This window comes from Rhamphochromis longiceps, linkage group LG23 (assembly GCF_057381845.1).
Source record: "Rhamphochromis longiceps isolate RC_006_pf linkage group LG23, R_longiceps_female_GT1.1, whole genome shotgun sequence".
Lineage (NCBI taxonomy): Eukaryota > Metazoa > Chordata > Actinopteri > Cichliformes > Cichlidae > Rhamphochromis > Rhamphochromis longiceps.
Window position 1 is genome coordinate 18,814,070 of NC_140578.1, and position 14,132 is coordinate 18,828,201.

Sequence of the window (14,132 nt, forward strand, 5' to 3'; positions counted from 1 at the left end):
AAGAATCTCCACCAAGGACAGCCTTGCGTCGAAACTGGACAATCGCTTGTCGATTGACTCCAATATGTTGGCAATATCTTTGCCGGCTGGCGATGTTGAGCCGGGGGAATCTGCCGGGCGTTGTCTTTTCGACGACGGCGTCTCAGCTTTGGCCGGGGAAGCTGCACACGGGGTCTTCTTCATCACGAGATCCTGAAAGCACTGATCGATGTAATCTTGGAGAGTCTCTAAACTCTCCTCGTTGTTCTCCAGGGTGTTGGAGATTATTTAGACAAATAGTGTTAGTTATAAGACAATTGATAAGTGTATTTGGTAATGCTGAAGCTTAAATGAATTTGTTCAAATCTAAACTACCATTTGCTTTAATTTTCCACCAAAATCTCCGGCGTCTGACGTCAGTTACAACATGAGTCGCTTACCTTGTCCGTCACTTCCGTCACTTACTCACCTGCTGCCCGTCGATGGTTTTTCAACGTGATTGTTGTCACCTTGTCAACTATAAATAGATCAACAATCAACGATGACAGAACAACAGTGAATCAATGTTATTTCAATGTCAGTGTAAGGTTTCATCAGTATTTCAATGTTGTTTCAACATTGGTTTTGTGTTGACATTTCAATCCTGACGATTCTGATGGTTCAGATGGAAAATCAACATCTGTTCAATGTCTCCTTGCTATCTGGGTAGTTAGGCAACTTCTGGGTTTAGTCTGTTTTGTCCAATTTTAGGAAGGTGAATGGCTTCTTCCTGGAAACCTATCCCAGACTTGTAAGCAAGCCTTTTGGAGAACAGTTGTTTAGTACGTCCTGAAAACAGACGAGCCTAGCAGAGGATGGTTTCGATCCATCGACCTCTGGGTTATGGGCCCAGCACGCTTCCGCTGCGCCACTCTGCTCCACACGTACCACAAGACTAGCGCTGCTTAAAAGTGGGCCTTCAATAACATCTTGCATGAACAAACTGTGGGAATTCTGAAGGTGGACGGTACCCGTTTGAACACTGACTTTTATAAATCTTTGTCACCTCAGCGTTCAATGCTTCAAAGCTTCTTGGACTGCTTGTCAGGTCTCGTGTGCGGCCCAACAGATTTTAAGCTAGGGTCAGCCAACCATTTCCTCGTTAGCTGCTAACTCGAATCACTGAGCTTATTGTGTGAGCCACTGAGTCGCATAGTCACGTAAACGCTTAGACGTGAAAACACTGACACTTGGTGTTGCGTATGTTTACTTCCTAAATAAACCCATGAACTCTCTTCAATGAACCTTATTTTACCTTTAGTTAACTAAAATCGACGTTCTGTTACACGAACACACTCTGCTGATGCACTTCGATGCTCTTAATACTTCCCGCTGATTGTCAATGGTAGTTCTCATCGGTAGAGATGTAATACCGTCTGTAATCACAAGCACCGACATTAGACACGAAATCTGAATGTATCCAACACAGCGGACACAGTGACATTGTCCACAGTGAAAAACTATCCTGGATATGATGAGCTTGCTTCAGAATGCCAAGCCCAGCTCTGAAGCTGCTTTTAGATTTCATTATCATTCAAAACTGTTTGTTTGCTCGGAATGAAAAACTTATACTTGATATTTGAATGTTTTTTTCTTTACAATAATTTTGTGAGTTTCTCTTTGGTGCAGTCTTTACTTCTTTCAACTATGTGTTTACATGTATCTCATGGCATGGTTCTCTGTATACCTGCAGCATGCGAGTGTTTTGTTTGCCATTTTTATTCAGTTCCATTTACAGAAGCCCTCTAATTCAGCTACTATTCACACCTATCCAATGTATTCACACCTGGTGCTTTCAGAAAACAATGGAACGTCCAGCTACCCGGGACCCCTCCCCAGACGGTCAACACTTGCGGCTCCCCCATCACCTCTACCACTCAGTAAAGCTCACAAATTTCTCCATGTGCCTTCACACCTCTTTCCATACTTGAAAGGGATGTAAACAGACTCTCTAAGACACAGGACCCATGCAAAGCAGCTGGGCCAAATTCGGTGCCTCCATCCACCCTGAGGCACTGTGCTGATCAGTTGTCTACAGTGTTCACTGACACCATCAACAACTCACTGGAGACACGTCATGAGTCATGGACCTGAATTTCTGGACAGACGGACGAGTATGCCACAAGCAACTAAAAACCTCCTATTGGAAGGGAATCACAGGCTGCAGTCCCCTCACTCTCGGCTGACCTTGACGTGATTTGAACACGCAACCTTCTGATCTGGAGTCAGATGCGCTACCATTGCGCCACAAGGTCCCACAAACCTGCCCCTCTGCTCAAAACTTCTGAAAATCTCTGAGAAGCCAGACCATCTTTCCACACAAGCAATTTTTCTGCAACTGGAGGTTGTTCAACTTGTGAATGCAAAGAGGTTGTGCCAAAGACGCATGTCATTTCAGACCATGCATGTCAACATGCACACGTAGAATCTCTCTTTATACTTGAAAGGTTCTCCTCTTTGAGAAAAGAATACAAATCGAGGTTTGAAGTGCGCTTGCAGTAGTCAATCAAAGGCCTAATATAGTGTCTGTCATTCAGTGCTCACGCTCTGATGAGCTTTGCAAGCCAGCTAGACAAATTCTTAACAATGCATATTTGTTACTGATGCTTGTCAGAGAAAGACAAAGTCCTTGGACAGTGTCTAAAAATAAAAGACCTTCCTCTCACACACACCTAAAAAGTGATTGCTCAGAAGGGAGTGCTTTTGTACGTGATGATCTCCTGTCTCAAACACAAGCTGCTCTGGAGAGGCTCCTTGTGCCGTCTGCACCAAAATGCTATTCATGGGGGTAGGAGACCAGTGCTGTCAGCCTTGAATGAAATCTTACCTGACTAAACGACCTTACACTTCACACACAATGGTCTCTTCAACGACTGTTAATGGTATTTACCAGAGAAGTGACTTCTGACTAGGGAGTGTTCTGGCATGTGATGATCTCCAAAAGAACCAGCGCTGTTGGAGCAGGGAGCAGGCATCTCTCACCACAGGCCAAAAGGTGCAGGTGAAGTGGAGGAGCTGTGATGGCCGAGAGGTTAAGGCGTTGGATTTGAAATCCAATGGGGTGTTCCCCGCGCAGGTTCAAACCCTACTCACAGCGAAAATGCGTTACGGGTGCTTCTTTTTCTGCTAAGATAAGGTTGCAATTAGTCGGAGGGGCTCATATACAAAAGTTGCAACGGTGCCCAGGAGCATTGAGTGATTGACAGTTCTCCAATCACCGGTTCACACCACTGTACTTACATACTAATCATTCATGTACAAAATGTGCTTGTCTCCAAGGAGAGTCCCTCTTCTTCTCTCCAGGCTTTATAAACAAAAACGGTGGGAGATGTCGATCAGTGGCATGTGCACAGACTTTGAGTCACATATTAATTCAAACAGGCTGCAGTCCTGTCACTCTTGGTTGACCTTGATGTGATTTGAACACGCAAGCTTCTGATCTGGAGTCAGATGCGCTACCATTGCCCCACAAGGTCCCACAAACCTGCCCCTCTGCCCAAAACTTCTGAAAATCTCTGCAAAGCCAATCCATCTTCTTTCCACACAAGACATCAAAATTGTTGCAGGGGGCTACTTGTTATCACTGCTATAGAAAGGCTAGAATGACAAATCTTAATCCTTTCTGGCTACGTTTGGTTTTCAGTTAGGCGGCAGTACCTGGTCACTGGTCTCCCGGCAAACACAGCCAGCCATTTGGGTACACCCAAAGCAACACAGTGGTCCAACCGTTTACCGTCACTTTAGCAGCAGGTACACCGTTGCCTCCATTGTTGTTCTTGTGTTGCAAACAGGTGATGTCACGCTGTTGAGGTAACAAAGTGAATGGGCTTTGAAGAAGATGTGGCGAACAGGTTATATTCACTAGGATTTGCTTCTTAGTTAGGCAACTTCTGGGTTTAGTCTGTTTTGTCCAATTTTTGGAAGGTGAATGGCTTCTTCCTGGAAACCTATCCCAGACTTGTAAGCAAGCCTTTCGGAGCACAGTTGTTTAGTACATCCTGAAAACAGACGAGCTTAGCAGAGGATGGTTTCGATCCATCGACCTCTGGGTTATGGGCCCAGCACGCTTCCGCTGCGCCACTCTGCTCCACACGTACCACAAGACTAGCGCTGCTTAAAAGTGGGCCTTCAATAACATCTTGCATGAACAAACTGTGGGAATTCTGAAGGTGGACGGTACCCGTTTGAACACTGACTTTTATAAATCTTTGTCACCTCAGCGTTCAATGCTTCAAAGCTTCTTGGACTGCTTGTCAGGTCTCGTGTGCGGCCCAACAGATTTTAAGCTAGGGTCAGGAAAACCATTTCCTCGTTAGCTGCTAACTCGAATCACTGAGCTTATTGTGTGAGCCACTGAGTCGCATAGTCACGTAAACGCTTAGACGTGAAAACACTGACACTTGGTGTTGCGTATGTTTACTTCCTAAATAAACCCATGAACTCTCTTCAATGAACCTTATTTTACCTTTAGTTAACTAAAATCGACGTTCTGTTACACGAACACACTCTGCTGATGCACTTCGATGCTCTTAATACTTCCCGCTGATTGTCAATGGTAGTTCTCATCGGTAGAGATGTAATACCGTCTGTAATCACAAGCACCGACATTAGACACGAAATCTGAATGTATCCAACACAGCGGACACAGTGACATTGTCCACAGTGAAAAACTATCCTGGATATGATGAGCTTGCTTCAGAATGCCAAGCCCAGCTCTGAAGCTGCTTTTAGATTTCATTATCATTCAAAACTGTTTGTTTGCTCGGAATGAAAAACTTATACTTGATATTTGAATGTTTTTTTCTTTACAATAATTTTGTGAGTTTCTCTTTGGTGCAGTCTTTACTTCTTTCAACTATGTGTTTACATGTATCTCATGGCATTGCTCTCTGTATACCTGCAGCATGCGAGTGTTTTGTTTGCCATTTTTATTCAGTTCCATTTACAGAAGCCCTCTAATTCAGCTACTATTCACACCTATCCAATGTATTCACACCTGGTGCTTTCAGAAAACAATGGAACGTCCAGCTACCCGGGCCCCCTCCCCAGACGGTCAACACTTGCGGCTCCCCCATCACCTCTACCACTCAGTAAAGCTCACAAATTTCTCCATGTGCCTTCACACCTCTTTCCATACTTGAAAGGGATGTAAACAGACTCTCTAAGACACAGGACCCATGCAAAGCAGCTGGGCCAAATTCGGTGCCTCCATCCACCCTGAGGCACTGTGCTGATCAGTTGTCTACAGTGTTCACTGACACCATCAACAACTCACTGGAGACACGTCATGAGTCGTGGACCTGAATTTCTGGACAGACGGACGAGTATGCCACAAGCAACTAAAAACCTCCTATTGGAAGGGAATCACAGGCTGCAGTCCCCTCACTCTCGGCTGACCTTGACGTGATTTGAACACGCAACCTTCTGATCTGGAGTCAGATGCGCTACCATTGCGCCACAAGGTCCCACAAACCTGCCCCTCTGCTCAAAACTTCTGAAAATCTCTGAGAAGCCAGACCATCTTTCCACACAAGCAATTTTTCTGCAACTGGAGGTTGTTCAACTTGTGAATGCAAAGAGGTTGTGCCAAAGACGCATGTCATTTCAGACCATGCATGTCAACATGCACACGTAGAATCTCTCTTTATACTTGAAAGGTTCTCCTCTTTGAGAAAAGAATACAAATCGAGGTTTGAAGTGCGCTTGCAGTAGTCAATCAAAGGCCTAATATAGTGTCTGTCATTCAGTGCTCACGCTCTGATGAGCTTTGCAAGCCAGCTAGACAAATTCTTAACAATGCATATTTGTTACTGATGCTTGTCAGAGAAAGACAAAGTCCTTGGACAGTGTCTAAAAATAAAAGACCTTCCTCTCACACACACCTAAAAAGTGATTGCTCAGAAGGGAGTGCTTTTGTACGTGATGATCTCCTGTCTCAAACACAAGCTGCTCTGGAGAGGCTCCTTGTGCCGTCTGCACCAAAATGCTATTCATGGGGGTAGGAGACCAGTGCTGTCAGCCTTGAATGAAATCTTACCTGACTAAACGACCTTACACTTCACACACAATGGTCTCTTCAACGACTGTTAATGGTATTTACCAGAGAAGTGACTTCTGACTAGGGAGTGTTCTGGCATGTGATGATCTCCAAAAGAACCAGCGCTGTTGGAGCAGGGAGCAGGCATCTCTCACCACAGGCCAAAAGGTGCAGGTGAAGTGGAGGAGCTGTGATGGCCGAGAGGTTAAGGCGTTGGATTTGAAATCCAATGGGGGGTTCCCCGCGCAGGTTCAAACCCTGCTCACAGCGAAAATGCGTTACGGGTGCTTCTTTTTCTGCTAAGATAAGGTTGCAATTAGTCGGAGGGGCTCATATACAAAAGTTGCAACGGTGCCCAGGAGCATTGAGTGATTGACAGTTCTCCAATCACCGGTTCACACCACTGTACTTACATACTAATCATTCATGTACAAAATGTGCTTGTCTCCAAGGAGAGTCCCTCTTCTTCTCTCCAGGCTTTATAAACAAAAACGGTGGGAGATGTCGATCAGTGGCATGTGCACAGACTTTGAGTCACATATTAATTCAAACAGGCTGCAGTCCTGTCACTCTTGGTTGACCTTGATGTGATTTGAACACGCAAGCTTCTGATCTGGAGTCAGATGCGCTACCATTGCCCCACAAGGTCCCACAAACCTGCCCCTCTGCCCAAAACTTCTGAAAATCTCTGCAAAGCCAATCCATCTTCTTTCCACACAAGACATCAAAATTGTTGCAGGGGGCTACTTGTTATCACTGCTATAGAAAGGCTAGAATGACAAATCTTAATCCTTTCTGGCTACGTTTGGTTTTCAGTTAGGCGGCAGTACCTGGTCACTGGTCTCCCGGCAAACACAGCCAGCCATTTGGGTACACCCAAAGCAACACAGTGGTCCAACCGTTTACCGTCACTTTAGCAGCAGGTACACCGTTGCCTCCATTGTTGTTCTTGTGTTGCAAACAGGTGATGTCACGCTGTTGAGGTAACAAAGTGAATGGGCTTTGAAGAAGATGTGGCAAACAGGTTATATTCACTAGGATTTGCTTCTTAGTTAGGCAACTTCTGGGTTTAGTCTGTTTTGTCCAATTTTTGGAAGGTGAATGGCTTCTTCCTGGAAACCTATCCCAGACTTGTAAGCAAGCCTTTCGGAGGACAGTTGTTTAGTACATCCTGAAAACAGACGAGCCTAGCAGAGGATGGTTTCGATCCATCGACCTCTGGGTTATGGGCCCAGCACGCTTCCGCTGCGCCACTCTGCTCCACACGTACCACAAGACTAGCGCTGCTTAAAAGTGGGCCTTCAATAACATCTTGCATGAACAAACTGTGGGAATTCTGAAGGTGGACGGTACCCGTTTGAACACTGACTTTTATAAATCTTTGTCACCTCAGCGTTCAATGCTTCAAAGCTTCTTGGACTGCTTGTCAGGTCTCGTGTGCGGCCCAACAGATTTTAAGCTAGGGTCAGGAAAACCATTTCCTCGTTAGCTGCTAACTCGAATCACTGAGCTTATTGTGTGAGCCACTGAGTCGCATAGTCACGTAAACGCTTAGACGTGAAAACACTGACACTTGGTGTTGCGTATGTTTACTTCCTAAATAAACCCATGAACTCTCTTCAATGAACCTTATTTTACCTTTAGTTAACTAAAATCGACGTTCTGTTACACGAACACACTCTGCTGATGCACTTCGATGCTCTTAATACTTCCCGCTGATTGTCAATGGTAGTTCTCATCGGTAGAGATGTAATACCGTCTGTAATCACAAGCACCGACATTAGACACGAAATCTGAATGTATCCAACACAGCGGACACAGTGACATTGTCCACAGTGAAAAACTATCCTGGATATGATGAGCTTGCTTCAGAATGCCAAGCCCAGCTCTGAAGCTGCTTTTAGATTTCATTATCATTCAAAACTGTTTGTTTGCTCGGAATGAAAAACTTATACTTGATATTTGAATGTTTTTTTCTTTACAATAATTTTGTGAGTTTCTCTTTGGTGCAGTCTTTACTTCTTTCAACTATGTGTTTACATGTATCTCATGGCATTGCTCTCTGTATACCTGCAGCATGCGAGTGTTTTGTTTGCCATTTTTATTCAGTTCCATTTACAGAAGCCCTCTAATTCAGCTACTATTCACACCTATCCAATGTATTCACACCTGGTGCTTTCAGAAAACAATGGAACGTCCAGCTACCCGGGCCCCCTCCCCAGACGGTCAACACTTGCGGCTCCCCCATCACCTCTACCACTCAGTAAAGCTCACAAATTTCTCCATGTGCCTTCACACCTCTTTCCATACTTGAAAGGGATGTAAACAGACTCTCTAAGACACAGGACCCATGCAAAGCAGCTGGGCCAAATTCGGTGCCTCCATCCACCCTGAGGCACTGTGCTGATCAGTTGTCTACAGTGTTCACTGACACCATCAACAACTCACTGGAGACACGTCATGAGTCATGGACCTGAATTTCTGGACAGACGGACGAGTATGCCACAAGCAACTAAAAACCTCCTATTGGAAGGGAATCACAGGCTGCAGTCCCCTCACTCTCGGCTGACCTTGACGTGATTTGAACACGCAACCTTCTGATCTGGAGTCAGATGCGCTACCATTGCGCCACAAGGTCCCACAAACCTGCCCCTCTGCTCAAAACTTCTGAAAATCTCTGAGAAGCCAGACCATCTTTCCACACAAGCAATTTTTCTGCAACTGGAGGTTGTTCAACTTGTGAATGCAAAGAGGTTGTGCCAAAGACGCATGTCATTTCAGACCATGCATGTCAACATGCACACGTAGAATCTCTCTTTATACTTGAAAGGTTCTCCTCTTTGAGAAAAGAATACAAATCGAGGTTTGAAGTGCGCTTGCAGTAGTCAATCAAAGGCCTAATATAGTGTCTGTCATTCAGTGCTCACGCTCTGATGAGCTTTGCAAGCCAGCTAGACAAATTCTTAACAATGCATATTTGTTACTGATGCTTGTCAGAGAAAGACAAAGTCCTTGGACAGTGTCTAAAAATAAAAGACCTTCCTCTCACACACACCTAAAAAGTGATTGCTCAGAAGGGAGTGCTTTTGTACGTGATGATCTCCTGTCTCAAACACAAGCTGCTCTGGAGAGGCTCCTTGTGCCGTCTGCACCAAAATGCTATTCATGGGGGTAGGAGACCAGTGCTGTCAGCCTTGAATGAAATCTTACCTGACTAAACGACCTTACACTTCACACACAATGGTCTCTTCAACGACTGTTAATGGTATTTACCAGAGAAGTGACTTCTGACTAGGGAGTGTTCTGGCATGTGATGATCTCCAAAAGAACCAGCGCTGTTGGAGCAGGGAGCAGGCATCTCTCACCACAGGCCAAAAGGTGCAGGTGAAGTGGAGGAGCTGTGATGGCCGAGAGGTTAAGGCGTTGGATTTGAAATCCAATGGGGTGTTCCCCGCGCAGGTTCAAACCCTGCTCACAGCGAAAATGCGTTACGGGTGCTTCTTTTTCTGCTAAGATAAGGTTGCAATTAGTCGGAGGGGCTCATATACAAAAGTTGCAACGGTGCCCAGGAGCATTGAGTGATTGACAGTTCTCCAATCACCGGTTCACACCACTGTACTTACATACTAATCATTCATGTACAAAATGTGCTTGTCTCCAAGGAGAGTCCCTCTTCTTCTCTCCAGGCTTTATAAACAAAAACGGTGGGAGATGTCGATCAGTGGCATGTGCACAGACTTTGAGTCACATATTAATTCAAACAGGCTGCAGTCCTGTCACTCTTGGTTGACCTTGATGTGATTTGAACACGCAAGCTTCTGATCTGGAGTCAGATGCGCTACCATTGCCCCACAAGGTCCCACAAACCTGCCCCTCTGCCCAAAACTTCTGAAAATCTCTGCAAAGCCAATCCATCTTCTTTCCACACAAGACATCAAAATTGTTGCAGGGGGCTACTTGTTATCACTGCTATAGAAAGGCTAGAATGACAAATCTTAATCCTTTCTGGCTACGTTTGGTTTTCAGTTAGGCGGCAGTACCTGGTCACTGGTCTCCCGGCAAACACAGCCAGCCATTTGGGTACACCCAAAGCAACACAGTGGTCCAACCGTTTACCGTCACTTTAGCAGCAGGTACACCGTTGCCTCCATTGTTGTTCTTGTGTTGCAAACAGGTGATGTCACGCTGTTGAGGTAACAAAGTGAATGGGCTTTGAAGAAGATGTGGCGAACAGGTTATATTCACTAGGATTTGCTTCTTAGTTAGGCAACTTCTGGGTTTAGTCTGTTTTGTCCAATTTTTGGAAGGTGAATGGCTTCTTCCTGGAAACCTATCCCAGACTTGTAAGCAAGCCTTTCGGAGCACAGTTGTTTAGTACGTCCTGAAAACAGACGAGCCTAGCAGAGGATGGTTTCGATCCATCGACCTCTGGGTTATGGGCCAAGCACGCTTCCGCTGCGCCACTCTGCTCCACACGTACCACAAGACTAGCGCTGCTTAAAAGTGGGCCTTCAATAACATCTTGCATGAACAAACTGTGGGAATTCTGAAGGTGGACGGTACCCGTTTGAACACTGACTTTTATAAATCTTTGTCACCTCAGCGTTCAATGCTTCAAAGCTTCTTGGACTGCTTGTCAGGTCTCGTGTGCGGCCCAACAGATTTTAAGCTAGGGTCAGCCAACCATTTCCTCGTTAGCTGCTAACTCGAATCACTGAGCTTATTGTGTGAGCCACTGAGTCGCATAGTCACGTAAACGCTTAGACGTGAAAACACTGACACTTGGTGTTGCGTATGTTTACTTCCTAAATAAACCCATGAACTCTCTTCAATGAACCTTATTTTACCTTTAGTTAACTAAAATCGACATTCTGTTACACGAACACACTCTGCTGATGCACTTCGATGCTCTTAATACTTCCCGCTGATTGTCAATGGTAGTTCTCATCGGTAGAGATGTAATACCGTCTGTAATCACAAGCACCGACATTAGACATGAAATCTGAATGTATCCAACACAGCGGACACAGTGACATTGTCCACAGTGAAAAACTATCCTGGATATGATGAGCTTGCTTCAGAATGCCAAGCCCAGCTCTGAAGCTGCTTTTAGATTTCATTATCATTCAAAACTGTTTGTTTGCTCGGAATGAAAAACTTATACTTGATATTTGAATGTTTTTTTCTTTACAATAATTTTGTGAGTTTCTCTTTGGTGCAGTCTTTACTTCTTTCAACTATGTGTTTACATGTATCACATGGCATTGCTCTCTGTATACCTGCAGCATGTGGGTGTTTTGTTTGCCATTTTTATTCAGTTCCATTTACAGAAGCCCTCTAATTCAGCTACTATTCACACCTATCCAATGTATTCACACCTGGTGCTTTCAGAAAACAATGGAACGTCCAGCTACCCGGGCCCCCTCCCCAGACGGTCAACACTTGCGGCTCCCCCATCACCTCTACCACTCAGTAAAGCTCACAAATTTCTCCATGTGCCTTCACACCTCTTTCCATACTTGAAAGGGATGTAAACAGACTCTCTAAGACACAGGACCCATGCAAAGCAGCTGGGCCAAATTCGGTGCCTCCATCCACCCTGAGGCACTGTGCTGATCAGTTGTCTACAGTGTTCACTGACACCATCAACAACTCACTGGAGACACGTCATGAGTCATGGACCTGAATTTCTGGACAGACGGACGAGTATGCCACAAGCAACTAAAAACCTCCTATTGGAAGGGAATCACAGGCTGCAGTCCCCTCACTCTCGGCTGACCTTGACGTGATTTGAACACGCAACCTTCTGATCTGGAGTCAGATGCGCTACCATTGCGCCACAAGGTCCCACAAAGGTGCCCCTCTGCTCAAAACTTCTGAAAATCTCTGAGAAGCCAGACCATCTTTCCACACAAGCAATTTTTCTGCAACTGGAGGTTGTTCAACTTGTGAATGCAAAGAGGTTGTGCCAAAGACGCATGTCATTTCAGACCATGCATGTCAACATGCACACGTAGAATCTCTCTTTATACTTGAAAGGTTCTCCTCTTTGAGAAAAGAATACAAATCGAGGTTTGAAGTGCGCTTGCAGTAGTCAATCAAAGGCCTAATATAGTGTCTGTCATTCAGTGCTCACGCTCTGATGAGCTTTGCAAGCCAGCTAGACAAATTCTTAACAATGCATATTTGTTACTGATGCTTGTCAGAGAAAGACAAAGTCCTTGGACAGTATCTAAAAATAAAAGACCTTACTCTCTGTTGCAATTCGTTCGATTTGGGTAAGAGAAGAAAGCAGGCTGAGTCCAGGTAGGTGTCAAAAAATAGTGATCTTTATTTTACACACTTTGCGCAGAGTGTGGGAAGAAAACTTTTCAACAACAATCTTCTGCGAATGGACCGCTCCCCATCCTTATATTACCCTGATGACGTCACAGTTAGATCTTACTGGAAATGATAACAGTTCCCCACACTCAAAAAGTTCTCCTTATATAGACATCAACTGCTACTTTAGAGACAAACAAGTGTGTATTATGTTGTGCAGTTTTGTGATAGTGTATCCAACAGAGACTGTCCTGAGACGACCTCCCTGTCCTTAATAAGTGTGTGTGTGAACGTGCGTGTTTTACATAACTATGTGCATGTTGTTATGCGCCTGAATATGTGCAAGTGAATGGAGCAAGGCCCTGCTGGACCCACGAGTTCGAGTGGTGGGGATACAATGATGTGCAACAGCTTAAGCAGATAGAAAGAATGATACAGAACAACAATAGACTGATTAAAATGATGATAATCTGTGTACGTTAATATTTGCTCAGATTAACATAGATGTAATTCAAAGATTATTCTGTCAACTGATTCAACAATGCTGATCAATGATAGTTCTGATTATAAACTGTCACAATAAGAATACAAAATAAAATATCTCTTGTCCACATCTCACACACACCTGAAAAGTGATTGCTCAGAAGGGAGTGCTTTTGTACGTGATGATCTCCTGTCTCAAACACAAGCTGCTCTGGAGAGGCTCCTTGTGCCGTCTGCACCAAAATGCTATTCATGGGGGTAGGAGACCAGTGCTGTCAGCCTTGAATGAAATCTTACCTGACTAAACGACCTTACACTTCACACACAATGGTCTCTTCAACGACTGTTAATGGTATTTACCAGATAAGTGACTTCTGAGTAGGGAGTGTTCTGGCATGTGATGATCTCCAAAAGAACCAGCGCTGTTGGAGCAGGGAGCAGGCATCTCTCACCACAGGCCAAAAGGTGCAGGTGAAGTGGAGGAGCTGTGATGGCCGAGAGGTTAAGGCGTTGGATTTGAAATCCAATGGGGTGTTCCCCGCGCAGGTTCAAACCCTACTCACAGCGAAAATGCGTTACGGGTGCTTCTTTTTCTGCTAAGATAAGGTTGCAATTAGTCGGAGGGGCTCATATACAAAAGTTGCAACGGTGCCCAGGAGCATTGAGTGATTGACAGTTCTCCAATCACCGGTTCACACCACTGTACTTACATACTAATCATTCATGTACAAAATGTGCTTGTCTCCAAGGAGAGTCCCTCTTCTTCTCTCCAGGCTTTATAAACAAAAACGGTGGGAGATGTCGATCAGTGGCATGTGCACAGACTTTGAGTCACATATTAATTCAAACAGGCTGCAGTCCTGTCACTCTTGGTTGACCTTGATGTGATTTGAACACGCAAGCTTCTGATCTGGAGTCAGATGCGCTACCATTGCCCCACAAGGTCCCACAAACCTGCCCCTCTGCCCAAAACTTCTGAAAATCTCTGCAAAGCCAATCCATCTTCTTTCCACACAAGACATCAAAATTGTTGCAGGGGGCTACTTGTTATCACTGCTATAGAAAGGCTAGAATGACAAATCTTAATCCTTTCTGGCTACGTTTGGTTTTCAGTTAGGCGGCAGTACCTGGTCACTGGTCTCCCGGCAAACACAGCCAGCCATTTGGGTACACCCAAAGCAACACAGTGGTCCAACCGTTTACCGTCACTTTAGCAGCAGGTACACCGTTGCCTCCATTGTTGTTCTTGTGTTGCAAACAGGTGATGTCACGC

At 45.0% G+C, this 14,132-nt stretch overlaps 11 non-coding genes across 11 annotated transcripts; 4 read left to right on the forward strand and 7 right to left on the reverse strand.

The window, feature by feature from the left end:
- Positions 1 to 824: 824 nt before the first annotated feature.
- On the reverse strand, positions 825 to 896 carry trnam-cau (transfer RNA methionine (anticodon CAU)). Its single transcript has one exon. It is a non-coding gene; the product is annotated as a tRNA-Met (tRNA).
- Positions 897 to 2,201: 1,305 nt separating this feature from the next.
- On the reverse strand, positions 2,202 to 2,273 carry trnaw-cca (transfer RNA tryptophan (anticodon CCA)). The gene has a single exon. It is a non-coding gene; the product is annotated as a tRNA-Trp (tRNA).
- A 759-nt stretch (positions 2,274 to 3,032) lies between these two features.
- On the forward strand, positions 3,033 to 3,115 carry trnas-uga (transfer RNA serine (anticodon UGA)). The gene has a single exon. It is a non-coding gene; the product is annotated as a tRNA-Ser (tRNA).
- Positions 3,116 to 4,033: 918 nt separating this feature from the next.
- trnam-cau (transfer RNA methionine (anticodon CAU)) lies at positions 4,034 to 4,105 on the reverse strand. Its single transcript has one exon. It is a non-coding gene; the product is annotated as a tRNA-Met (tRNA).
- A 1,306-nt stretch (positions 4,106 to 5,411) lies between these two features.
- Positions 5,412 to 5,483, reverse strand: trnaw-cca (transfer RNA tryptophan (anticodon CCA)). Its single transcript has one exon. It is a non-coding gene; the product is annotated as a tRNA-Trp (tRNA).
- A 759-nt stretch (positions 5,484 to 6,242) lies between these two features.
- trnas-uga (transfer RNA serine (anticodon UGA)) lies at positions 6,243 to 6,325 on the forward strand. The gene has a single exon. It is a non-coding gene; the product is annotated as a tRNA-Ser (tRNA).
- A 918-nt stretch (positions 6,326 to 7,243) lies between these two features.
- Positions 7,244 to 7,315, reverse strand: trnam-cau (transfer RNA methionine (anticodon CAU)). Its single transcript has one exon. It is a non-coding gene; the product is annotated as a tRNA-Met (tRNA).
- Positions 7,316 to 8,621: 1,306 nt separating this feature from the next.
- trnaw-cca (transfer RNA tryptophan (anticodon CCA)) lies at positions 8,622 to 8,693 on the reverse strand. The gene has a single exon. It is a non-coding gene; the product is annotated as a tRNA-Trp (tRNA).
- Positions 8,694 to 9,452: 759 nt separating this feature from the next.
- On the forward strand, positions 9,453 to 9,535 carry trnas-uga (transfer RNA serine (anticodon UGA)). Its single transcript has one exon. It is a non-coding gene; the product is annotated as a tRNA-Ser (tRNA).
- Positions 9,536 to 11,830: 2,295 nt separating this feature from the next.
- On the reverse strand, positions 11,831 to 11,902 carry trnaw-cca (transfer RNA tryptophan (anticodon CCA)). The gene has a single exon. It is a non-coding gene; the product is annotated as a tRNA-Trp (tRNA).
- A 1,441-nt stretch (positions 11,903 to 13,343) lies between these two features.
- Positions 13,344 to 13,426, forward strand: trnas-uga (transfer RNA serine (anticodon UGA)). Its single transcript has one exon. It is a non-coding gene; the product is annotated as a tRNA-Ser (tRNA).
- The last annotated feature ends 706 nt before the right edge of the window (positions 13,427 to 14,132 follow it).